Source organism: Castor canadensis, chromosome 12 (genome assembly GCF_047511655.1).
Source record: "Castor canadensis chromosome 12, mCasCan1.hap1v2, whole genome shotgun sequence".
NCBI classification, from domain to species: Eukaryota; Metazoa; Chordata; class Mammalia; order Rodentia; family Castoridae; genus Castor; species Castor canadensis.
The window spans coordinates 1,356,483-1,383,296 of NC_133397.1; the positions used below are offsets into that span (position 1 = coordinate 1,356,483).

Below are 26,814 nucleotides of genomic sequence, written 5' to 3' on the forward strand. Positions count from 1 at the left end.
GGTTACACTTGGCCGTGATTGTGGGTGATTCCCACCACAAGTGCACATCTACATTTCGATGTCTTTAGTCTCTCACCAAGCACAAGGGACTCCTGGAGCTGGAGAAGGGTCACTCAGTGGCAGAGAGCACATGGCGCATCCCAGCCACCATGGGAATTACTGCTAGAGACCAAGAGACTTCAAGGTGCGGTGTTTCAAGAAACCAAGCAGACATATTTTCATCTTCACGGCTGAACTTGTATTTGACATCATAATATAACTGCTAACATCCGCCATACCAGGCTTAGAAAAACTAGGTAACAAAATCGGAATGTATTTTTCAAATGGAAAAAGGGATTATCTGAAGTCATGGCATCTGCTGAAACTGCACGTGGAAACTGGTTACTAGAGAGCCTGAAAACCCATCTGTCTGTTTAAGAAACTTACCTATGTGATCCACAGACTCAACTCAATCCTATCAAGACATCACAGGCATTTTTCACAGGAATAGACAATTCTGCGCTAAATTCCCCATGGAATCGCAACCAACCAAAAGGGTACTACCAGAGACAAAGCTTCAGGTTTCGGGCTTCTGGATTTCAAAACTTCCTACCATGTTATGGTGATCAAAACAGAGTATTACAGGCCTCATGACAAGACAGACCAATGGAGGAGAACGGATGCAGCCCTTGCACAGATGGCCGAGTGATTTCTGGAAAGGGCCAAGACTATTCAGTGGGGGAAGAGCAATCTTTTCAAATGATGCTGGGGAAACTAGGCATCTACGTGAAAAGAACAATATTCATCCCTTACTTACCTGAAGCGTACACTAAAACTAACTTTAGATGGACCAAGGACCTAAGCATATGAGTCAAAAACTATAAAAGTCTTAGAAAAAAATGTGGAGGAAAACCTTCCCAACATTGGGGTTGATGATGATTCCTGGATCTGACATCAAAGCGTAGGCAACAAAAGAAAAATGAATTGGACTATGTCAAAAATTTTAAAATAACACAAAACGTTTGTATATAAAGGACATGAGCAGCAGAGTGAAACAGGAGAACATATTAGAAAATTGTATTCCTGATAACAGGTTAATATCTGTAATATATACAGAATTGTTACAACTCAACACAAAAGAACCAACCTAAAAAAAGCAAGGGACTTAAGCAGGCATTTCTCCAAAGAAGATAGATACACGATGTGCCCCCAACGCACATGAAAGTACAATAAAGTTAACTGCCACTAATTGTTAGGGAGATACAAATCAAAATCACAAGGAGATATCATTTTACCGTGTGTGAGCAACACACACACACACACAGAGTATGAGGAACGGGGGTGGGCAGGGGTAGAAGGAGAAAGGGAGAAAGAGAGACCAAGAGAGATAAGGAAACAGAGGGAGAGAGAGGGGGAGGGAAAGAGGCAGGGAGGGAGGGAGGGGAGAAGAGAGAGAGAGCGCAGCAAGTATTGGCCTGGGTCTGGGGACACGGGAATCTTTGTGTCCTGCTGGTGGGAATGGAAAGTGGACAGAGAAGTATTGCATTTCCTCATGAAATTAAAGACACTGTAGGATCCACATGGTGCTGCAATCCCACTTATGGGCATTTACAGAGAAATCTTGAAAGCAAAGACTTACAAGTACATTTCTGTACCCAAGTTCCTAGCAGCATTATTTCCCGAGACAGAAAGGTAGGAACCATGCAAATGTCTTTTGACGGCTGTACAATGAAATCTTACTCAACCTGAAAAGGAGGAAGTCCTGACCCATGGCACCACAAGGTAGCCCTGGAAGAGACTTTGCTAAGTGGAAGAGGCCAGTGGGCAAAGGACAGGTGCGCCATGACCCTGTCACATGGAGTACCTTCGGCAGTCACGTTCACAGAAACAAAAGTGACTGTCGGGCACTTAGAGGTGCCGGAACAGGGCCTTGGTGTCTGGGTGTGGAGCTGAGCTTTGGAAGATGAATTAGGTTCTAGGAACAGATGGGTGATGGTCGGGTGAGGAGTGCAGTTAATACCACTGAAACCTTACCCTTAAAAGTGGTTATGCTGTCAATTCCATGTTATGCCTACTTCACTACAATTTTTTAAGAAGAAACTTAGCCATGACCTGAAGTTCTGGAAGAAGTGTTTCTACCCCGAGTGGGAACAGCCTGACTTTGCAGGGCTTGGTGCAGGGCTTGGTGGCCTCGGCCTCAAGGACTTATGGGCTGCAACTGGGTCAGGCAGCTCCTGGAGGCCACCCTCTGACTTGATGTTGCTTGTTCATCAAGATCAGAGGTGGGCTTCATAAAACCAAAAAGCTTCTGTTCAACAAAAGAAGTGGTCTCTAAACTGAAGAGAACACCACAGAGAGGGAAAAAATATTTGCCAGCTACACATCAGACAAAGGACTGATAACCAGAATATACAGGGAACTTAAAAAACTAAATTCTCCCAAAACTAATGAACCAATAAAGAAATGGACAAGTGAACTAAACAGAACTTTCTCAAAAGAAGAAATTCAAATGGCCAAAAAACACATGAATAAATGCTCACCATCTCTAGCAATAAAGGAAATGCAAATTAAAACCACACTAAGATTCCACCTCACCCCTGTTAGAATAGCCATCATTAGCAACACCACCAACAACAGGTGTTGGCGAGGATGCGGGGAAAAAGGAACCCTCTTACACTGTTGGTGGGGATGTAGACTAGTACAACCACTCTGGAAAAAAATTTGGAGGCTACTTAAAAAGCTAAACATTGATCTACCATTTGATCCAGCAATACCACTCCTGGGGATATACCCAAAAGACTGTGACACAGGTTACTCCAGAGGCATCTGCACACCCATGTTTATTGCGGCACTATTCACAATAGCCAAGTTATGGAAACAGCCAAGATGCCCCACCACTGACCAATGGATTAAGAAAATGTGGTATTTATACACAATGGAATTCTATGCAGCCATGAAGAAGAACGAAATGTTATCATTCGCAGGTAAATGGATGGAATTGGAGAACATCATTCTGAGTGAGGTTAGCCTGGCCCAAAAGACCAAAAATCGTATGTTCTCCCTCATATGTGGACATCAGATCAAGGGCAAACACAACAAGGGGATTAGACTTTGAGCACGTGATAAAAGCGAGAGCACACAAGGGAGGGGTGAGGATAGGTAAGACACCTAAAAAACTAGCTAGCATTTGTTGCCCTTAACACAGAGAAACTAAAGCAGATACCTTAAAGCAACTGAGGCCAATAGGAAAAGGGGACCAGGAACTAGTGAAAAGGTGAGATCAAAAAGAATTAACCTAGAAGGTAACACACATGCACAGGAAATCAATGTGAGTCAATGCCCTGTATAGCTATCCTTATCTCAACCAGCAAAAACCCTTGTTCCTTCCTATTATTGCTTGTATACTCTCTTCAACAAAATTAGAGATAAGGGCAAAATAGTTTCTGCCGGGTATCGAGGGGGTGGGGGGGAGAGGGAGGGGGCGGAGTGAGTGGTAAGGGAGGGGGTGGGGGCAGGGGGGAGAAATGACCCAAGCCTTGTATGCACATATGAATAAAAAATAAATTAATTAAAAAAAAATAATAAAAATAAAAAAAGATCAGAGGTGCTTTGTTTTTCAGAGAAGGAAACGCTTTTCTGTTTTTTCAAAAAAACACTTTTTCACAAACCCTTTTTTGTGCTTTTTCAAAGGAACAAATTTTAAGGAAAACACGCAAACTACTTGTCTACGCGCGATCTCACCTTTATGTGGCTCCTTCTATGTCCATCCGTCCGCGGGGCAGCCAGGCCTTGCTTTCGGCGACACGGGCGACACGCACGCTCGTGGGCTCCACAACTACATCTTCTCTGTCCGCACCTGCTCTGCGCTGCAGAGAAGGAACAGAGCGCCATGAGCCGCGTCCACATGGGATCCGACCCAGCAGGTCCAGGGACCTCGGGGCTGGCCCACTTCCAGTACACGCTTCCTTAGGAAAGCCGTCACTGTCGTGACGTAGAGAACGCACAGATCTGCAAATGGCAGTATGAAACGAGGTAACAGTTACTTTCTGATCTGCTCTAAAGAAGGCCTGAGACCACGTGAAGTATTTGCAGGTACTTGGAGATGCACGCAGTGTGCTCTTCTGTGTGTACACAGCTGACGTCATCGCGATGACGCGCCCCGCACAGCTGACGTCATCCGTGTGACGCATACCGCGTAGCTGACATCATCAGCGTGATGTGCGCCACATAGCCAAGCAACATCATTGGGATGACATGCGCCACAGAGCTGACGTCACCAGTATGGCACATGCCACATGGCTGACATCATCAATGTATCATGTATGGCATGGCTGTCATCATCAGTCATTGTTCCCAGTTAAATAAGCCGGAGTCATTTCCACCTCGAAGATTTGACAAGAACACATTATTTGCTTACTTAAAAGGAAAACAAAGCAGAGCATCTTAAATCACGATTTGAACTTTTTACTTGTGGTCACTGTAAAGCAGCTTCCCGGCCCAGTATTTGAAGTGGGTTCGTTCAGCAGAACCTTCTGTGATCAGTACTGATAAAATGGCACAGTCCTTTTGCCAAGGTGTCACTAAGGTGACTGTGGGTGGATTCTGAAAATGCACCTCGATCCCCATCCTGTGAAGAGCACCAAGTAAATGGATGTAAATAAATTGATAAAGTGACACAAAGCACAGCAAGAACTTGAGAGTATATTAGTAGGACTGGATGTGAACGGTCAAAGCCAAGCAATCTGACACTGCCAATGCCAAGGCTTTGTTAAAATGGTAACAGCTTGTTTTCATAGGGTATTATTAAATCGAGCTGATAGAGCTCTCCCCTGTCACTGCAGGCTCTTCACGATGTGCTGTGGACTCACCCTGACCTGTCACCGCGTGGGTAAAGGCTACTTTCCACCCTCCCTGTCCCTGGACTCGTGAGACCTGGAGACCCCAAGCCCTGGGGGCAGCCTCACCTTGCGTGGATGCAGTCATTGTCAGGAGAAAGACAGCACCTGTGATATAGGATTTTTGTGGACAGAATAACAAATATAATTGGAATTCAAATTCAGGGAGTGAAAAGTGCCCCCTCCTTTCCCACGTGGGCTCTGCAGGCTCCACCCTTTCCTGGGGACTGCTTGAACATCCTAGCCTCTGGCCTGCCACCCCTGTGTGACCTGTGACTCGCCCTTTCTGGTCGCCTGTGCCCTCAGGAATGGAGTTGCATTCTTCTCACAGGAGCCATCCTTGGAGCAGGGAAGGTCAGCATGGCTGCCAGGCCACCTCCTCTGCTCCAAGCTGGTTTTCCATCTGCGAGTCATTTCTGGGATGCTGTTGCAAAGCCGCTGACTAATGGCTCGTAGGCTAAATGCCACCTCTTACGTGTATGTGTGTGTGATTTACACACGCACTACACTCCTGACTGAGTAGCTTCCCTTTTGTATGGATGCACAGGACACAGGCAGGCTCCTACAGGATCTTGTCTTTTCCTAGCTGCTCGTGCTGGGTTGGAGCAGAATGCCTGAACTTCTGGCAGCTTCGTGGCCACCCCATATGCTGTGTGGGACTGTTCCATGGGAGTCCCCAGGACCAACTCTACAGGGAGCATTTAGTGGGCAACAGAACTCAAGCCTCACTTGACCAGCGGGAGTGTTCAGGACACTCAGCCCTTCCTGTCCCCTGCTGAAAAGTCTGTCCTGGCCAGGCCCTCCTGCTCTGCCCTCCAGCCTCCCAGATGACCCTCTAGGGCTTCTCTTTATGGAATTTGCAATATTTGAAATCATCCCACAAGTTTCTGTTTTAAACTGTTTGAGATAATTGCAGATTCAAGTGCAGCTGGAAGAGATGACACAGAGTCCACATACCCTTCACTCAGGGTCCCTCGTGAACAGCACCTTGCAGAACTACAGCTGTCACACTCAGAGTGACATTGAGAGACTGTGTGAACTGTCATACCCAGGGTGACACTGGCTCTTTCCATCCAGGCTCAGACTCCCAGTTTTACCTGCATGTGTGTGTGTGTGTGTGTGTGTGTGTGTGTGTGTGTGTGTGTGAGAGAGAGAGAGAGAGAGAGAGAGAGAGAGAGACAGACAGACACACAGTTTGGGTGGTAGGCATCCTCCATGGGTCTGTGGACTGAAAGCAAGGTCCCCAGCAAGGTCCCCAGGGTGACACTATTGGGAGGTCTGTGGACGTGTGGGGGTGAGCTGTCCTTAGTTCCTGATCTTGAACTAAAACCTCAAACTGTGAGCCCCAAATCAACCTTTCCTCTTTTAAACTAGTTTTTTCAGGTAATTTGTCATAGTTATGGAAACAGTGTGTTTAATTCTATGTGACTTTATCACCTGTGTGGTATGGAAGACACCTGGCTACCCCTTGGTAACCACACTTCTCTCCCTTCTCCCTCCAGCTCTTCCCTGAGTGCCTGGCAGCCAGCACTCCATGTTTGTATGTTTGACACCTCGAGAGCGCTCTTTAAATGGAATCACACACGTGTAATCTTGGGAACTGGCCTTTCTTAGTCGGCACAATTCTCTTATTGGGGTTGCTGTGTGCATTAATAGTTTGTTGTTTTTATGGCTGAATAGTAGTCCACAGCATAGCTGTACTTCAGTTTGTTATCATCCACCCTCATAAGGTCACCTGAGGCATTTCTAGTTTGGGGCTCCCAGGAATATATGTGTGCAAGTTTTAGATGAATATAAATTTCATTCCTGTTGGGATGTCCCCAGTTAATGTCTCACAGTGTAAGAGTGGATCACATAGTAATGGCAGGTCTTTTTTTAATTTAAAAACCTAAAACTGCTTTAATATTTTAAAAAATGAACATAAGAACAATATAATTTAACTGGACTTTCTACAAAAAAATAGAAAGTGATATGGAGCAGGGTCACAAATTAAAGGTCATTTTCAGGAAGGGGACAGGGTTATTGGGTTGAAAACACAGTTTTCAGAGAACTTGGCGATGGTTTTCCACAGGGTATTCGGCCAGCACCTGGCTGGCTCAGTTTTTCTGCTCTCTCACACTTGCCCTCTGTGGGGTAAGTAGAGGCACGCCTCACGCTTGGTGCCTGCTCCCTCACAGCTGCTGGGAGCCGGCGCCCTTCTGTGCTCCCTCAGCCCGGGTCATCTTCAGTGAGAAGTCTGCCTACGTCTTCCAACCATTTTCTTACTGAGTTTCTAGCTGTTGGCTCTTAGGAGTTCCTTGGATAGTTTGGGTTCTTTTCCCTCACTGATATGTGATTTTAAACATTTGCCAGTCTATTGCTTGTTTTTTCACCATTTTAATAGGGTATTTTTCTGAACAAAAGTTTTAGTTTTGATCAAAAGCATCTCATCATTTTCCCCATGGTCACATAGGCACTCATTTCTGCATTTGGTGGAAGTGCTGACTGACTGACTTCTGAATCAAAAGAGCCCAGGACTAGGTCTGGCTCACAGCAGGAACACAACATAGCTGTGCCTAAATCCTTAGGATTTCTGAATTGGGGAATAATAACAGTAAGAGGCTGCCATGCTACCTCCTGGAAGATGACTTCAAATGCATCGTCACAACCTGATCTTCACAGTCCCCTGGGGGTGGGGTGCCCAGGCATTTAAGGCCAGCAGTCAGGGAAGTCTGGGACCTATGTTCACTGTCCTTGGTTTCTGCCCAGGTGTGGCTCAAGGGTAAAGGTGACTAAGGATAAACAAAAGGCAGTGCTGACCCAGATGGAAGGAGCAGGACCACAGATGGACAGTGGTACAGCAGGGTGTGAATTTCAGAACCAGTGAGAAGCTTCATCAGTTTCTACAGACTGAAGGATGGGTTGCCACCTGTGGTTCTACCCCATCTAGGTCACAGCCACCTTGCTCTGCCTTGGAAGATGTGTGGGTCATCAGATGCTGAGGAGAACCCAGCTGACTTCCCAGCACGCCGAGGTAAGCACTTCCAGCTTAGTGGTTAGCACAGCTGTGGCCAGGGCTTCTCTCCCCCTGGTGGGGGCACAGGGGACACCACTGCCTTTCCGGGGACAGTTTTCTTTCTTTTCATAATAGCACACCATGTACCCTGTGCAGCACTGGGCAGCAGTGTGCAGGAGCAGGAGGAGCTGCCCATGGGGCTGCCCTCCCACTGTCATGCACTCACTGGTGGCTGAGGCATCTGACCCCTGCCCAGGTCCACACTCCCCACAGGTGCCACACATGCAGGAAAAGCAAGTCCAGGCCTGTGCTCAACATGGTGTTTGGTGGCTGGTGGCATTTCCATTGAAACGTCTTTCTGAAAACTCTTCATGATGTCCACTGTGTCATCAACTCTTTCTTTGCCTTTCACAGTTGAAAAACAAAGAATGAGGAAGGAGTCGAGCTCATTGTTCTATAGGTGACTCCTCACACACAAATAAGTCTCCTGAACACACAGTGACTTCCTGAAAGAATTTCCAGAAAGCTTTGAAGGCTGCACTCCATCTTGGGTTAGGGTCTCTCCCGATTCTCCTGAAGAATTCCTCATACCCCATGGGAAGTGTGGATTTCCTCCACTGTGAGACTCTGAGGGCACCACAGAGTCTGCTTCATCCCAGAGCCACAAAGAGTTGTGGGAACCAACACAGCTCTGTCCTGGTCCTATGACATCCCTGGCTGACATGTGCAGGGCAGTGAGGATGGCACTGAGCTTGGCTCTTGCTCACTCCTGCTGGCTCTACAGTTTGGGCTCATTTAACACAGCATATGAAAAGACATGATTTTTAAGTAAAAACCTAGCCTTAGATCAATGGATTATTAATGGCTGCTTTAAGATTAATTTTAACTTTGTTTTGATTCATATTCGTGATATAATGAGAAAGATTTTGACTTTCCCCTTCAACAAGGCCATGTGCTATTTAATTTACTTTAAATTAATTAAGTGGTCAAACACTATTTATTTAAGAATTCAAGAATGATTACTGTGTGTTTGATTTTTTGGATTGGTTATAAATTGGTTGCAAATTAAGAGACAGGTTAAAATTTAACAATATGTCTTATGGTGAAAAGTAGAGATAAAATACCTTAAGTTTGAAATTTTGCTTTGGGGGTTAAAGAAAACCAGATTTGTTTATTTCCCTCCCTCCTCCCCCTTCTCTCCTTCCTTCCTTCCTTCCTCTCTCTCTCCTCCTTCCTCCCCTTGTTTCTTCTGGGTTCTTTTTAGTTGGACCTCAGAAGTTTGTCCTCAATAAGATTTGTGTCTTTACCTTATTACATTGTAAGCAGAGTTCCTTATCTGGTTCTGAGCCCAAACCCTTACCCACATTTGTATCTTCTATTCCTATATTCTGTACTATCCCATACCATTTCATTACATTTAGAAAGAGCCACGTGTGCCAGGGATGCTCCACGCTGGGATTCAAAGGGCATCCTGTGCTTGACCTCAATGGCTTAACAGTGCTGCTCTGACTGACACGTGTTTTGTTTATAAGTGTATAAAATTTGATCGCAAGTTTCCTTAATAAGTACTGATACATATCACATCTCTTTATTAAAGATTCCCCACAACAGACTTTCAACATTGGGCACCCATGCCGTGATGAAAACATGAAAATTTAAATCAAGGTTCATATAACACCCATTTCCTGAGACTGAGCTCTTGCAGGACACAAGGTAGATCCTGCCAGTTTCTTTAGGAGCTGACAGAGAGGTGGAGTGAGGAAGAGAGACACCCAGAGAAAGGGGCCGCAAGCACCACGTTCAAGTTCACTTATGGAAGACACAGCATGACAGCTGTGTCTCGGCCAGCGCAAGTCCAAGTTCACAGCAGCCCCGTGGCCTCTGTGGGAGGCAACACAGGAACTGTAGGTAAAGCCTAGTCCACGCCTTTGTGGCAGGTTGCATAGCGTCCCTTGCTAACTGGGAAGATGCTGTCAAAGACAACGTGAGAAGAATGAGACTTTGACCAGAACGGGGGGAGCATCCGGTGCCACATGGAGACAGTGTGGCTGGGCTACAGTGTTGCAAGATAGAAGGACAAGAGCACTGAGGAGACCCAAGTGAGTTGAGGGAGGTGGCGCGTCTGTCCAGAGAGGAGGTTCACCCTACCACCAGGACGTTCTTTCACGGACTTACAACCTGATACTCTGCGATTCTGAGTTATTGCCACCTCAGTTCTTGACAGTCTTAATACTTTTCCCTCTTTTTTTAAAGCAATACTGGGTTTGAACTTCAGGCCTTCTAGTTGCTAGGCAGATGCTCTGTCCTTTGAGGCCCGCCCTCAGCCCTTTTTGCTTTAAGGTTAGTTTTCAGACAGTGTTTCCTGCTGTGCCCGGTCGCCAGCCTCAGGCCACTATCCTCCTATCTAGGTCTCCCAAGTAGCTAGAATTACAGATGCATCACAATCATGCCTGGTTTGTTTGTTGAGATGAGGTCTCTCTAACGTTATGCCTGGCTACCCTCAAACTTTGATTTTCCCAATGTGAATCTTCCAAGCGGCTAGGATGACAGGTGTGCCACTATGCCTGCCAATCTTAAAACTTTTAAAAATAAAACCACTGATGTTACAGAACAAAATATCTAATAAGATCTGTGGAACCAGAGACACAGCTGATTCCTCTTTAGTAATAAATTTTTTTCAGAGAAGCTTTCTGAAATTATTATTTCAACTGAGTAACTTTTATCCACTGATTTTCACCATAAAATATGAGATGGACCTATAATAAATATTTTTGTTTGGGTGTAATAGAATCAAAATTAAGACAGAAATGTACTTTCAAAGTTTCATCAAATTATAGTGACAACTGTAATAGTCAAATCAAAGGCTAACAAAAATCCTTGAATAATTATGATAATTATTAATTAAATTATTTAATAATTATTTAAATTCAAAATAACTGAGGGCAGCATATAAAGTCACAGATATGTTCAAAGTTAAACATATCACAGTATTAAAAAATTAACAGCATAAACCCTTCCCTTGAGCTGCTGTGTCTAAAAATCCTTTCAAACAGGCAGTCCTTCCTAGAGTGATTGTCACTTGATTAAATTGGTCACCTGACTCAAAGTCCCTGACATCTTAAACCATTCAAACCGAGCTGCTATTTTTATCACCCTCCCAAATGGGAGTCACCAGCCCCAGTAAATTGCATGGTTTCCTGTCCCTACATATAAGGGAGAAGGAAGTCCATCCTTGGCTCACCAGAGACTGCCTGTTTACTTTTCAGTGAGCTTTGGTCCAGGACAGCAGAGCACCTCTGTTGCATTCTTACTCATCCCACTGGAGCAAATGAAACTATTATCTATAATGAACTTATAAAAATGCCCTAGGGTTTATCAGTCTCTCCCTTTTACACACATACACAGCATCCAGAACCTTAGTTGAAAGTCTTAAGGGAAAGAAGACGTCAGGCACAAAAGAAGAGCAGGGGAACCCAAATTCTTGTGTTTTCACGGGAACAATTTATCCTGTTGCAAAATGTTTCCTGCCTCATGTCCTTTGGTGCTCATTCTCTCCTGTATGCATTTTCTACTTCCATTGAATTTTCCTGTGTACATTCTACTCATTTTAAAATGCCTACATTCTGTAAAATCCCCGTTTTCAATTCTCCTAAAAAGTAATTTTATAGCCCTTAAGTACCAAGCACTTCAAAATTTTCACGTAGCATCAAAATTAGACTTTATGTTAGAGTTAGATGTGCGTCTTATTCCTCTTATTGAACTGGACATTTTTAATCAAAATAAAGATGCAGCAATAACAATGACAAGTACAGAAAAGCTCACCTAGCTCATCCTGTCTCAGGTGTGCTTGAAGAACTTGGTAACCGTGAGTTCATACAAGCCTCGAGACAACTCCAAAAGGCAGTTTCTGGGGCGATGCCCATCTGACAGGAGTGGCCTCTAACGATGGCTTTGCCACTAAGAAACTCAGCGATCACAGACCCAGCACTCAAACTTTGAAAACCTCAGTTCCTTCATCTTTAACATGATACTGTTGGTAAACATTCTCCAAGCGCCTTTTGTGAATTTGAATAAGGTTTTGGTTCTCATTTCTAGCAAAATGCTGAGCTAGCAAGATTCCTGACTGTACAGAAGAGCAGCTCCAAGAGGGGCAGCAGGAAGCACTGCCACTAATGGAAACAATTTGGGTTCTAATACATATATACTAGGAGATGTCACAAGGAAAATCCTTGGTATAGCTATCCTAAACAAACAAAAATGTCTTTTTTTTTTTTTTTTCAAAAACAGAGAACAGGAAGGCAAAACAGGTCCTGACTGGGGGCTGGCACCAGTGGGACAGGGAGAATATAAGGAAAGGATATAGGAGGGTGAGCTCAAGTATGAAAATGGAAAAATGAGACCTGTTGAAACTATTCCAGGAATGGGGATGGGAGGTTAAGGAGAATGATGGAGGGGATGAATTCAACTATGACATATTGCAAGAACTTTGGTAAATGTCACAAAGTACCCCCAGTAAAAAAAATAAAAAAATATAGCTATGAAATTAAAGAAAGAAAAGCAGGTTGGGGTGTGAGATGTGGTTGACTTGGTCTGGGGTAGGTAGCAGCCCCTTCTGACTGGGGGAGGGTAAAGTAACAAAGGAGACTTTGATGTTTTCTTCTCCCTTCTCCCCACTTATCTTCAAAACAATCCATACATAAATGACTACAGCTACCACAGGAGTTTAGCCCAATGGCTGATACCCCACAGTGCCACTTGAGAACATACCTGTTAGAAGAGCATTTGTGGTGGGATTACAGAAAATAAAGCACACAATAAATTCCACAAATCCTTTCACAGAAAAAATTTAAAACTTTTCAAGAGATGTCAAAGAAGATCAAAGTCAATGGAGACAGACATAACAAGACTCAGGAGACTTGACATTGCAATGTGACAAGCCTTCCTCAAAATTAATGGATAACATAATTACTACCAAAATACTGAATGGATTTTGTGAGGAACTGTGCATACATGTGGAGAGTAACAGGTGAGAACATCCAAAACATTCATGAAGAAGATAATCAGGAAAGGGAAATTGTTCCACCAGACCTCGACACTTATTCTGAAGTGTAGGTAATTAAAGTTGTGAGTCAGAACAAGGAAATCAACCTAGCCATCTAAATTTCTCTGCTGCTCCATTGCTGCTACCTTTCAAGGAAAGAGACTGAGTAAGAGTCATCATGTTTACCTACTCCCTCCAGAAGGGCAGTTCATATTTCTACCAATACAATCCACCTACCCTTTCATTCCCTACCAATCTATTTTCCATTCATCCATTCATCTCTACATCCACTCACTCATCCATCCACTAATCCATCCCATATCTACCCATCCATCCATACTCTCATACATTCATCTACCCACCCATCCATCAGTCCATCCACTCATCCATCTATCCAACCATTACCTGTACATCCATCTATACATTTCTCTGCCTAAACTTCACCATGTTTCTGAACATGGGGTGTTCAGAAACACATGTGGGGTGCTCACAGTTGAGTAAGCCCAGTCCTGGTCCTTAATTAAGTCACAATTTTATAGGGGGTTAAGTGTCCAAAGCAATGAAAGGATACTGAAGAAATTTTAAAAGAAACTTGCAGGCTAAATCCTGAGATATTTCACTTTTCTTCCAATCCCTTTTTGAGAACTGATATGACCCAGTTCATGTTTCTCTGGAGAGGAAGATGAGGACTGCAAACTGTGTTTGTGCTGAACACACATCTGTCATATCCTGCATGCTGTGTAGTGAACAAATTCTGACACTCCTCTTTCAAACTAAACTATTTAAAAACAGCCAAGCATCAGGTACAATAATTCATTAACATAAACATAAGTTTAAAAAAGTCAGAGATCATGTCCACTTTAAGGAAAACTAAAGGAACACGAACAGAATGAGCTAAGGTATTGGTTTCCTCCCCATGCTTATTTGGGTGTTTTTGGAAAAGTCATTTAATACCCATGTGTGGTGAACATTTATAATTATACTTTATAAGAATTCCTTATGAGTTACCCTGAGAATCAAGTGGGACAAAAATGATGAAAATTCTTTAGAAAGAACTCATGGCTTCCTGCTTGCTGGGCAGGTCTCTACGACTTGACCCACACCCTCAGCCATTTTTCCTCTGGTTATTTTTGAACTCGAATCCTGTTTTATGCCCAGGCCGGGCTGTGCTGTGATCATCCTATTTATGCTTCTCATGTAACAGGTGCATGCTACCACACCCAGCTTTTACTAATTGAGTTGTGTCTCGTTAACGCTCTTTTCTTTCAGTGCTGGCCTCAAATCACTGTTCTCCTGACCTCCTGAGTAGCTAGGATTACAGCCATGAGCCACTAAGCCTGGCCAATTTGGATTTCTTAGGGATTATTAAAGAAACGTAGTTCTGTTGCTTGAAAATGCAGGCAGCGATGGAGCTTTTGACTACTAGACCTGCTGTGCTGACCTCTGCTAGGAATTAAATCAGGGTAGCATTTTGACATCACTGACTCATGAATTCAGTTAAATATTCACCAAATTTGAGGCTTCCATTATGAGCTGGACACTAGGGATGAGAGAGGAAAGGTGTTGGCCCTGCCCTCAAAAAGTTTGCTGTCTACTGGATACTGAAAAAGGAGATGACTGCCCTAGAATGCCGGATTCCCTGCAGAGCGGGAAGCACAAGAGACTGTAGGCTCACACGGGAGGAGCCGTGGGGTGATTCATACAATGTAGCACCCACACCAGATCCAAGTAGGACACAAATAAGAGGAGGTGGCCATTCCTGTTTGAACTTTGTCTGGACTAAAGTCCAACAGTGGATATTTTGAAGTATGGCCTTCTGGATAGCCGTTTTGGAGGTGCTGAAGTTCCCTTTGAGTAGAATGTGGAGATCTGACCAGCAGCAAGCCTGAAAGAAGGTGACAGACTGGTAGATCCCACAGCTAAACAGGTGTGAGGTGAAGGGGCACTGCTTGGTGCCTCCAGCGAGGACGGCCACCTACCAACCTCAGAAACAGAGACCAGTCAGGAGGGAAGGGAGTTCCAGCTTTACATTTTGACTCTGAGATAAATATGGGACCGCCAATGGAGCTTGTGGTGAGGGGATGGATGTGTGGACTTGCAAGTACTAAATTCAACATTGGGCCTTGAGGTCACCTGCCAGCCTCCCCTTGCTGAACCTTCCCTTGAAGGTCAGCAGTTACACAAAGGGCACATCCTTTGAATGAACCCTCCACCATGCTGGCTCCCGTGGTAGCCCTCAGTGGCATCCCCTCTTTGGTCACTCCTTTTTTTGAAAACTGTTGTTCTGGGAGCTTCAGTTGCCTCTGCTAACTATCCTCATCTCTCTCAGCAATGGGCTCACCTCCTGGGTTTTGCAACACCTGCCTGCCAGCAAGTCTTATGTGTAGAGAGCACGCTTAGGTAGAATCTGTATTCGTGAATCCAGGTATCTACAGTCGTCTGCTAGAGCGTCTCATAGGTACCTCAAATTTGCCATGTTCTCACCTGGAGCAGTCACTACCTATGTCCTTCCACTGAGGATTCTGTTCTGCAAAGGGTGAACCATGAGGCACATCTAATCTGTTTGGGCACATATAAACAACAGGAACTCTGTAGCTTACAGGTAGCAGACACATTTCTCACAGTTCTAGAGGGTAAAGTCTGAGACCAAGGTGTGGGCAGATCTAATATCAAGTGCAGGGCCACTCTGGTTCACAGAAGATGCAGTCTCCCCACTATGTCCACACATAGCAGCAGTAGGGGAGGGGACTCTCTGGGGTCTTCATAGGCCACTAATCCCATTCACAAAAGCTCATCCCCAGTGACCTCATTACTTCCTAAGGGCCCCTCTCCTAACCCACCTTCGGAGGGGCAAGATTTTCACATAAGGATTTTGAGGGTTAGACCACATTGTGGCCCCAGCAGCTCTGTGGATGAATCCTCTCTCTCACCCCATCCCATCTTCCTCATTCCCACCACTGCAGCCCCAATATGGGCTCTCAGTTACATGAAAAGGGCTCACCCTCCAATTGTATTTCCCTTCTTTTAAAATTAGTTTAAAATTTTAGTTTCGAGTTATTATGCATTGATAACACAAGGGGACTGCATAGTGGTGAACAGTGTACTTTGACCAAGTTCAGCTCTCCGTTATATTTTCCCTCTTTCTCCTCCTCCCTATTTCAACAGCGCTTGGTGGGTTTCATTACAATGTCTTCTTATTTCATATGTAGCTTACTTCCAGCCTTCTCACTCCTCAGTATCCTTTCCTTTTCTCCTCTCCCTTTCTGCTGACCCCCTCCATACAACCCCCCATACAAAGTCATGTCCCATTATCACCATCGTCACCGTCTTCATCATTGCAGGTTGAGTTGCACCAATTTACATCCCCGTCAACAGAGTATGAGAGTTCCTTTCCCTAGTACTGTTCTGACTGGGATGAAATGGAATCTCAGTGTACTTTCAATTAGCATTTCTTATATGGCTAAGGATGGTGAACATTTCTTCATGTATTTATTAGGTATTTGCATTTCCCTTCTAAAGTTCTCCTCCACAAAGCCACCAAAAGTATAACCAAGCCTCTCATTTCTTAAAATCTTTCACAGGTTCCCACTGACTGCAGGAAACAATGAATCCAGAGCCCTGAGCTCAGCATCCAGTTTCTCCACAAGGGACCACTGGCCACGCCTCAGCTTACTTCCAGCCGCTGCTTCTCCTCCCCATGTGTGTTGGTGTATCTGCACACACCATGGTGGCACACTGCTTCATTCCTGTGTCCCCGTGTTTTTCTTCCCAGAGTGCTCTCATCTCTTCCATTACCTGACACATCCTTCCTCACTTAGCACAGGTGTCACCTCTTTCCAAATAAGCCTTCCTTTCACTTCCTCCCTACGACCAAGAGCAAGACCATTTTATCCACTCCCTTACCTCTGCCCACATGCCTTCTCCTGGAACTGCTCATCTGACCCACCAGACTGTCTGATGGACCATACCTTCTTAAAGCAAGGACCAAGACCCAGGGAAAGGAAGTCATTTAGTGAGTGCTTGCCGAATTATGCTCTGTTGAAAATCTTAATAGAAATTTTAAAAACCCAAGTGCTTACTAATTTATGATTCCTATCCCAACCTTGCAGATGAAGTTAATAGACATTTCTAAAATCACATGAGAACAAGTGGCAGAGAGCTAGGTTGAATAGGGGGGCAATGAAGCCATGGAACCCCCACATAACCACACTCCCCGTGGAAAGATTTTATGGGGGAAACTTAGGGTGGTACACAGAAGGAAATGGAGGACATAAAGATGAGGATACTGTTCATAAGGCCACTTTCAGTCAAAGGAAACATAAAATAAAGGATATTTTCAACAGAAGTACACAGGTTTTACCCTTGTGTGGGTCAGTCATGAAAATATGATGAAGCTAGGTTCCTCTTGATCATGGAAATATACCTATTCTGTGCACTCAGAGTGTGCACATGGTTCTCGCTCATGCACAGTCAGCTGGGGCCATTATTTTCCTAGGGTAAGAATCTCTACCCAAGGCTATAGAATGAAGAGGGAGATCTAAGACAGGAACCAGAAACTGAGGAATGTGTGGCCTGCAGGAAGACTGCAGACTGTCACATCCTGAGGGAAAGGATAGGCCATGTGCAAACCCAAGTGCTGAACTGTGAGGTTCAAGCTATAAGAAATGTATGAGGAGGAGTGAACAAAGCTTTGCTGAGTAGGTTATTATGTTCCTCAACTGTGTTATGAATTATAGCATTAAAAACAGGAAAATCAGATTAACTTATCACTAAAATAATGAAGTAAGGAACTGTGGCAATTAACCAAAGCCAAAGAATAAAATAAGAAGAGAAAAAACAAAAAAGAAAGAAGAGAAGGTTTATCATCAAAGAGAAACCCCGGAAACAACTGGGCCTTGGTAAGACAATGAGTGGTTATTGAGTTTTAACTTGAGGCTATTCCCATCTCCCCTCTATCTTAGCTGAGAGGCCACAGTAGGTAAAGCTGATGAGTTGAAGATAACAAGAGACTTGGGTTTTGGAGTTCCCTTAAAGTCACTAGCCAGAGGATAGCTGATGCTGTGTCTGAGCTTCAGCTCCCTTGAGAGTCTCTGTTCTCAGTGATGGTGGTGGGGAGGTCTACCTTTATGATAGTGGTGAGGTGTGGATGTAGTCTCGGCTGTGATTTCTGTTGGAATAAATGGGAATCTAGCCAAGAGTTTAAAAGAAATCCTAGAGAAGCAGCCAGTCATTGTGAACTTTAGAAAGTTCTAAGGTGGGCCTGAGTGCAGGCCCAGGAAAGAGAAGAAGACGAGGGATTCACCTCTGAATGACCTTGAGATTCTGTACAGTCAAGGAGTGACAGAGGGATCTTGTACAATCCTGCTACTTTCTCACACAGATCCCCTTGGCAAAGGGTGGAAGACCCAGGAAGCCAGCCTTTAAAAAATGAATGAGTTGTTATTAAATACCAGGAATTTTTTTAAAAAAGCAAAACTCACAGAACTGTTTTTATACAGCAAAGCATATAAAAAAAATTCTATAAAATTAGTCCTGGAAAATCACTAATCAAATAACTAGCAAACAAAGCAAAGCAAAACAAAACTATAGCAACAAGAACCCATAGCAACAGAAAGCCTCAGGGGATGGAAGAACCAAACAGCAGAGAGCTATAAGATATTTTAAAATATCTAGATTTTGTGGCAAAAATCGAGTTAGATGCAAAGAAACTTAGAAGCATGGCACATACACAAGAGAAAAAGTACTTTTAAAAGGGTTCCCATTTTGGAATTAGACAAAAATTTTAAGCTAGATATTATAAACATGTTCAAATAAATAAACTATGACTAAAACTTCAAGGAAATATGGAAATGTCTTACCAAATAGAGGATCTCTGGATAGTGATAGAATTACATATTAAGAAGAATCAAAAGAGATTTCTGGAGTTGAAAAATACAATTCCTGAAATTAAAAAATCATTAGTAGGGCTCAATGGCAATTTGAATGGGCAGAATAATGAATCATAAATTTGAAGATGGGTGAGTAAAGGCGAGTAGTCCAGGAACCAGAAAGGAAAATGGAGTGATAATAATGACAAGGTCCCAGAGAACTGAGGGACATCACTGAGTCTATCAACATACATCTCACAGAGTGCCAGGAGGTGAAGAGGAAACGAAAGGGTCAGAAAAAAATATTTGAAGAAGTTAACAGGTGAAAATATTTCTAGTCAATAAAAAAATTAACCTACACATTTAAGAAGGTCAACAAAACAAAAGCAAAAGCAACTCTAATGGACCCATGCCTGGACATATAAGGATCAAACTGACAAAGTCAACGGCAAGGAGAAAATTCTTAAAAACCGTAAGCGATTACCAGTTGACCACTTGGCAGTGATGTGGAGGCCAGTGGGGAGATATCTTCAAAGGGTCAGCCACAAATTCTATATGTAGCTAAAACTCTTCATAGAAAACAAAGAACACATTGAGATATTCCCACATAAATGAAAAGGAGAGTCATTTGCTGGAAGACCTGCTGTATGAGAACCAGCTTTAAGTTAACTGCTGATTGGATTTTTCACACAACGATTGAGAGAAAATCTTTACAAGAGAATGAATTACAAGAAATAACAAAGAAGCTAAAAAGCTATACTGGAAAGATCTATGTCAATAGTAGGATTCAAGAATAAAATGACACAAGACACACAGAAAACAAATCACAAAATAATAGGTATAAATCTTAACTTACCAATTTTTACAATGAATAGAAATAGATTCAGCATCTCAATAAATAGAGATGAGGGAATGAATTAAAAATATGATCCTATTAAATGCTTTCTAAAGACACACTTTGGTAAAAAGATGGAGAGATATATTCTGTATAAGCAATTAACCAAAAGACAAATGGAGCATCCATACTGATATCAAAGGAAAAGGATTGAAGCTAACATTTTCACTGGAGACAAAGAACATTTTAAAATAATAAGAGGTGCAATGAGTATGGAACATTTAATAGTTACAAATACATGTACTAACAACAAAGCCCCAAAATATGTGAAGAAAACCCTGATAAAATAGAAGGGATAAAAAGGCAATTCAATTATAATTGTGTCATGGATACCCTATGATCAATAATGGTTAACATTTGGAAGATGGTCCATGAGAATGCAGAAGACCTGAACCACACTGTGAAACACCTCCATGTGGCAGACGTCTCCCTGACAGGCACTGAACAGGAGGAGGGTACCCGCGTCTTTCCAAGCACACGCAGGACAGTCAGCAGAACAGACAGCACACCAGGCCAAACCCAGTCTCCGTGAGATTCAAGGATTAACATACAAAGTATGTTCTTTTACCCACATGAAGTTAAAAAGAAGTAACAAACAGAGAAAAGAAAATGTATATATGTGTGGAAACAAAATATCCCTCCCCCAGTAACCAGTGGATCAAAGACAGAAATCACAAGACAAATTGGAAAGAGGTTTGTGAAGGTGAATGTGAAAATGTCCACACAACCACTTGATTCACTTCATGGGATGCAGTTACAAAAATGCTGAGAGGGAGATTTGCAGATGCAAATGCTGGTATGCAAAATAGGAGGTAAATGAAGAATAATCCACCTTCCCTCTTAAGAAGCCAAACTAAAAGGAGCAAACACCCACCATAACCAGAAAGGAAGAAGGAGATAGAATAGAGCAGAAAGACATCAAACAGAAAATAGAAAGGAAGAGAGAAAATGAACAAACCAAAGTTTTTGGAGATGACTAGTAAAATCTGTATCTAAAGTGATCAAGAAAAAAGTGAGAGAAGATAAAAATTACTGAAATCAGAATTGAAAGAGAAGACATCACTACTGATCTTACCGAGATGAAAGGGGTAACATGAACAACTGTATGTCATCAACAAAACTGGATATCATAGAGAAATAGAAAAATTCCCAGAAAGTCTAAACTACTAAAAAGGACTCAAAAAGAAATAGATAATTTGAATACTCTCACGCTAAATGGATAGACTTGATTTGCATTTTAACAACTTCTAATAACCAAGGCCAAGCCCAGAGGGGGCACATATCCCAACTTATTCTATGGGCCAGTATTATCATGATATCAAAACAAGATAAAGATATGACAAGAAAGAACATCGCAGACCAATAACCCTTATGAATATCAAAACAAATCTTCAACCAAATACTAACAACCAACTGGAGTGATACATAAAAATAGTGACACACCATGACCAGATGGGATTTATCCCACAAGTGTAAGGTCAGTTGTCATCAGAAGATACGGAATTAACATAGTCCACCACAGCAGTAGAACACACGATTCCTCAGTGAAAGCAGAGGATTTGAGAAGCAGAACAAAGGGAACTTTCTCACCCAGAGGACAGGGCTTTGTGAAAAACCCACAGTGACATCATTCTTAATGGTGATGGATGAGAATTTCCCCACAATGGGAAATTATGGAAATGGCTCTCATCACCTCCACTCAACAGTGGAAGGGGTTCTACCCACCACAACCCAGCATGTGAAAGGGGCAAACTAGGTCCAGATTGTGAAGAACTGAGACCTCTCCAGTGCAGATGAGTCCATCTTACACACAGAAAACCCTTAGATTTGGAGCTAACAAATTAGTTCAGCAAGTTTGTCAAGAAAAAAAAAAGGTTTTGAAATAAGACTAGATACTAATTCTACATCTGAATGTCTGCATCCGCTCAAAATTCGTATGTGGAAATCCCAGTCTGTGAGGTGAGGAGGTGGGGTCTTTGGAAGGAAATGGCTCCCTTGCTTCCTTACACCAGGTGAGGACACAGGGATTGGCAGCTCTCCTTCTGTGGGGAAGTGCACCCTCCCAGCGCCACACACCTCAGTCCTTGATCTTGGGCTTCCCACCTCCTAGCGTAGTGAGAAAAGAATTTCTGTTGCTGTAAGCTACCTATTTTATGGAGTTGTACCATAGCATCCTGAACAGACTAGGACAACTAGAAATGAAAACACAAAAACAAAAATTAGGGAAAAGTACAAGTCATCACAGCATGAAGAGCAAAGTACCTGAGGATGGATTTGAGGAAAGTGGCTCAAGATGTACAGGGAGACTATCATGTCTTTTTAAACGAATTAAACCTAAATAAGTGGAAAGATATCCCATGCTCATGGATCCAAAGACTTAATATCAAGATGGTGATGCTCCCCAAGTTGGTCTGTAGATATGATGCCTGTTGTGTGTTCAATGAGATTATTAAGCTGATCCTATGCCAATAGAGGACCCAGTATAAGCAAAACGATCTTGAAAAACAACAAAGTTGGAATTCATCTGGATTTCATGGCCTACCATGAATAAAGGTAAATAAATAACTGTACCCAAGAGGAGTCAGCATAAGAACTGAGATACAAAGCAATGGGGACTCAGCCACCAAAGGGAAGGAGGAATGAACTTCTCACCACTCAAGACCCCAGAACTGACTAAGGCAGAAGATCATTAGCAAGAAGTTGGTCCTGAGGACTGAGAGTCTAGAATGGTACCCAGGGCTGTAAGCTTGTACACCCAGATGACTCAACAATGGCATTAGGGAGAGTGTTGAAGGTGGCATCCTCAGCTTTGCCTCTAAGCCACCTAGGGTGCCTCTGCTGTGAGACACCATCTCTACATCGCAGTACTACTGTTTTCCTCACTCTTGCTTTGCACTCCAAACCCACTAAACGCTTTCCCAAGTAGTGATTCTTGCAGAATAGGGGTTGGCACCCAGGTACACTCCTGATACTCAACAGGGTTGGCAGCAGGGCTCCCTGTGGTGGGAGGGAGCCATACTGTCTAGGGGAACCTGACAGCTCTGCATCACCACTGTCACTGTCTTTCTCTGGGTGGGGCCCACAAGGAGCCCTCAGCAGGGGCCTTCATCTGCCTCCAGGCAGAGGTGACTGGATTGCCTAAGTGGCACTGGCTGCAACTGGTCCACCTGTCACTGCCAACCTCCCTTGCTGTAAGTGGCCACCGTGCAGGAACAGCTTGTCAGAGCCTGAGGCTTAGTCTTGTCAGGGACATGACATGGGAAACTGGGCACTCTGGAGAACAGGATTGGTCAGAAAAGAGAACATCAATGTTGGTGCCAGGGTGTAGACAGGAAATCGGGGACAGACAAGTTTGTTGGAGAGCTCCACCCATAGCTAGAAGAAGGTAGTAGTGATCCACTGTACTCAGTAGTGACTGAGGAATAGGTCAATGAGGACAGAGCACTCAGTTCCCTCCTCAAAGAAGGTAGCAGACAGTTCCTTCAAGGCTGCTGATGGGCCCTCCTCCTGGAGTTCACACCATGTGGATCCCTCAGGTATGTGTACCAATGGACATGCTCAAGGAACAGAATATGGCAAAGAGTGGTGGGTGTTCTGTTAGGTACACAGAGGTTTAATTAGAAAGAGAAGAATCAGCAAAACAATAGTGTACAGTGTAGCAGATGCAAGTGCTGGGGAGGGAGCTCCATTGTCTGCAATCACGCATGTGCCCTGCAGGCGTGGCCATGCACTGCCCATCAGAGGCCTTAGCCAATCGGCACTCTCCAGCCAGCTCCTCCTCACCCTCTCCTAAGAGCTACCTAGAGCTGTGGCCATCAGGCATCTTGTGATCAGGAAATGTCTTTGCCTAAGCCCTATTGCACCCTTACCCTGCCATGGTCACGTTCTGCAGTGCCTCTTATCTTTGCAGCTCCACCTTGTCATAGGTGCACACTTTTAAACAACTGCAGTGGAACCATCTGTGTACCCTGTCCCCAATCACATGATCATACTAGCTACTGGGGACTCCTGACCAGTTACCCTCAGTGGTCCCTGTGTGTTGGGATCCAGTGCAACAACCTCAGGAGGTCCCAGCTTGTCTGTCTTGTGTGCTCACTCCTGCTTCTTCGCCTGCAGCTTGGAACACCCCATGCTTCTTTATCTCAGCAACACCTTTTTAAGACTCTCCTCAAGTATGGCCTTCCTCACAAAGCCTGTGTTCACCCCCTTCTCAAACTCATCACGGTCTCTCCATCTGAGTGAAGTTTTATAGTACCGTTTTTACACTACTCACAGGTCACTTGTTATGTTCTGTCTTTGATTATGGTTATTTATGTTTCTCTTTTTTTAGCCCTATACACTTCTCAAAATCCCAGTCAGAGTCGGTTTTATCCACAACAGAATCCCTAGTGCCTCACTTGGGCTGGAACACAATGAGTGCTCAGCAAGTGTTAGCAGGATTGAATCTGATCCACGCAGCCCAACTGTTTTATGCCCTACACAGTGAGACATCAAAGCTGCTCAGCTTCTACCCCAGGGCATTTGAATTAACCCCATCTACATTTCCGACTCTGGTTCCATGCAGACTCTGTCCTGTTCTCTCACTTCTTCCTCTCCTCCTTCTTTTAGTAGCCTGATTTGCACTTCCTCTCTCTTCAACTGAGTGTGTCAGAGTTTCCTTTTCCCCTGACCCTCTGTCCCAGAGAGAAGTAGATGGACTATAAGCCTACATCAAGTATTTCTTACTGCAAACCTTGCATGAATAATTGCTATTGTTTTGTCAGATCCTCATTGGGGTTTCTAAGGCAAATGAAGGACTACTCATACATTTATTTCTTGGGGTCTTGGCGGCCTATAAAGATAAAGAGGCAAAGACTGAAGTTGAGGGAACGATGCAGAGTGCCAGGCATCACCATGTGTTCAATAAGACAAAACACTACAGGAGTGATGGCTGTACTAAAAATGTACAGATAAGACACATCAATGGAGCATCAACTCGCAGAGACTTTAAGTTAATCTGCAAAAAAAGGTGTATGTATTTAGACTGAAAAGTAAACTACATCATTGTGCTATTTCAACATTATTGTTTGCAATAATATAAATTTTCTACTTGTACACCGTAGTTGGTTAAGTCACTGAGAGAAAGGTGAAAGCAAAATGCTAAAGCAATATGCAAAGTTACCCCAGTAACAAAAAAAGAAAAAAAAAGGAAAAGAAAAAAACAGAAAAGTTCTTACTGCCAGCATTGTTTTTCCTGTCTACTTTCTTTAGAAAGTTCTCTCATCTCTGAATAAGGGCTAGTGCCAAGATGAATGGGGAAGGTGAAGTTCCGGTGTGGGCTCTGCCCTGGTTCTGGCTTCTGAAGTTGACACTGCAACAAGGGGCAGGCCAGGGAGACCTCGAGGTTGCCTGGGGCACCTGGGGTTCTACAGTGGCTTTCAGCGAATTGGTGGGCTCCCTCAATTAACGGAAGCCCCTCGTAGTTTTAGAAAGGCTGGCTTTTCAAAGCTATTAAGAATGTGTAAAGTTGGCACTTGATCCTAAATATGAGCTGATGCCTGCTTGTGGTCTCAGTGTGAGCTGCAGTGTGTATTGTCAAATACCTGGATGGAGTTCTTATTACAGAGCTGTTACCCACTTGATGGGGGTGGTAAAAGCTGCTACAGATGAATATCAAAAGAAAGAGGGAAAAGAAGACTTTCGAAGGTCGAGATGAACAGTGATGATTTTTAAACAGGAAACAGATGTGAGGCACTGTGCAAACCACCACCTTGGCCCGCTTGGCTCTGCAGTCGTGCCTGAGTCATTCAATTTCACCAAGGTTTTACCTCCACCTCCATACCATGCAGGCATAAATGTCTAACTTGGAGGCTGGAGGCATGCTCAAGAGGTACAGCATCTTCCTAGCAAGCTTAAAGCCTTGAGTTCAAAACTCCCGTGTCACACACAAAAAATATCTAACTTGCTGGTTTGATAGGAGATGTAAACAAGAGATAATGTACCCAAAAGTGCTTAGCAGGGCAGGTGGCCTGTAGGGAGCACTAAATGGGTATCACCGGCCATGGTGCTAGAGCTGAGCCTATACAGCATAGAACTGCAGGACCGGGGGAGGGAGGGTGCGGGAATGCTTGCTTGTTTCAGCTCAGCATTGTGGAAGGTGAAATGAGACTATGTGTTCTTCAGAGAGTTACTGCATATGAAACCATGAAGATGAGGACCTCATAAAGAAGCCTTCCATTTTAAAAGACACTGTGGTAAGAGTTTACAGCCTGTGTTGGCAACGCAAGCTCAGCTTAGGAAGTAGATTTGGGTCCTGGACAGGAATAAGGTTCAGCCCTTCCAGCAGTCACCAAACATGATAAAATCCCAGTTGGGGCTTGGGAGAGGAGACACAGTATGATTACATTCAATGACACCTGCATTCAGAGGAGCTCTAAGCTGAAATGGGTTGAAGGACAAGAACAAGTGACATAGGGATCTGAAATACCAAAATGCCAGCAGGTGTGCTCCCTGTTAGTGCCATGGCTATAGCCAAGGCAAGGCTGCACTGCTGATCTGATCAGATTAGAGACTTTTGAGAAGGGAACAGCAGCAAGTTGAACTTCATAATTATAGGCAGTTGTATGGGTTTGTATTCACTGAAAAACAAAAGCATAGAGCCCACAGGGCTGGTCTCATTTCTTGATCAAACCTCAAGAAAACCACACTCTACTATTCTACAAGTAAAGACTGAATTCTTCCTGGAAGGAGATTTCTCTGTTCTCCCCTCCCCTAAACAAACTGGCCAAAAGAAATGTCTTGTCAGGCCTGGTGACACAAGCCTGTAATCCTACCTACTTGGGAGGCAGAAATTGGGAAGATTGTGGTTTGAGGCCAGCTCAGGCCAAAATATGTTTGTGAGACACTACCTCAGTGGAAAAAGTTGGGCATAGTACCTTAGCCATGGTGGGAAGTACAAAACAGGAGTGTCTCAATCCAAGCTAGCCCCAGGCAAAAAGTGAGACCCTGTCTAAAAATCTAGAGCAAAAAGGGCTGGGGTGTGGCTTGAGCCGTAAAACACCTGCCTACCAAGCACGAAGCCCTGAGTTCAAACCCCAGCCCACTAAAAAAAAAAAAAATAGTTCCAGTATTTCACAAAATGTTTGAAGAGATTCACTAAATAT

At 43.8% G+C, this 26,814-nt stretch overlaps 1 protein-coding gene across 17 annotated transcripts in view; it reads right to left on the minus strand.

The window, feature by feature from the left end:
* Myt1l (myelin transcription factor 1 like) overlaps nt 1–26,814 on the minus strand; it is a 414,622-nt gene that overhangs the window by 197,272 nt on the left and 190,536 nt on the right. For 14 of the 17 annotated variants that reach the window (XM_074049071.1, XM_074049083.1, XM_074049072.1 and 11 more), the window contains one exon: nt 3,721–3,845. The exons of the other annotated variants lie outside the window; for them this stretch is intronic. The gene's annotated coding sequence lies outside the window, so the exon portion shown is untranslated. The remainder of the gene's footprint in view (nt 1–3,720; nt 3,846–26,814) is intronic. 17 annotated transcript variants of the gene reach the window in all.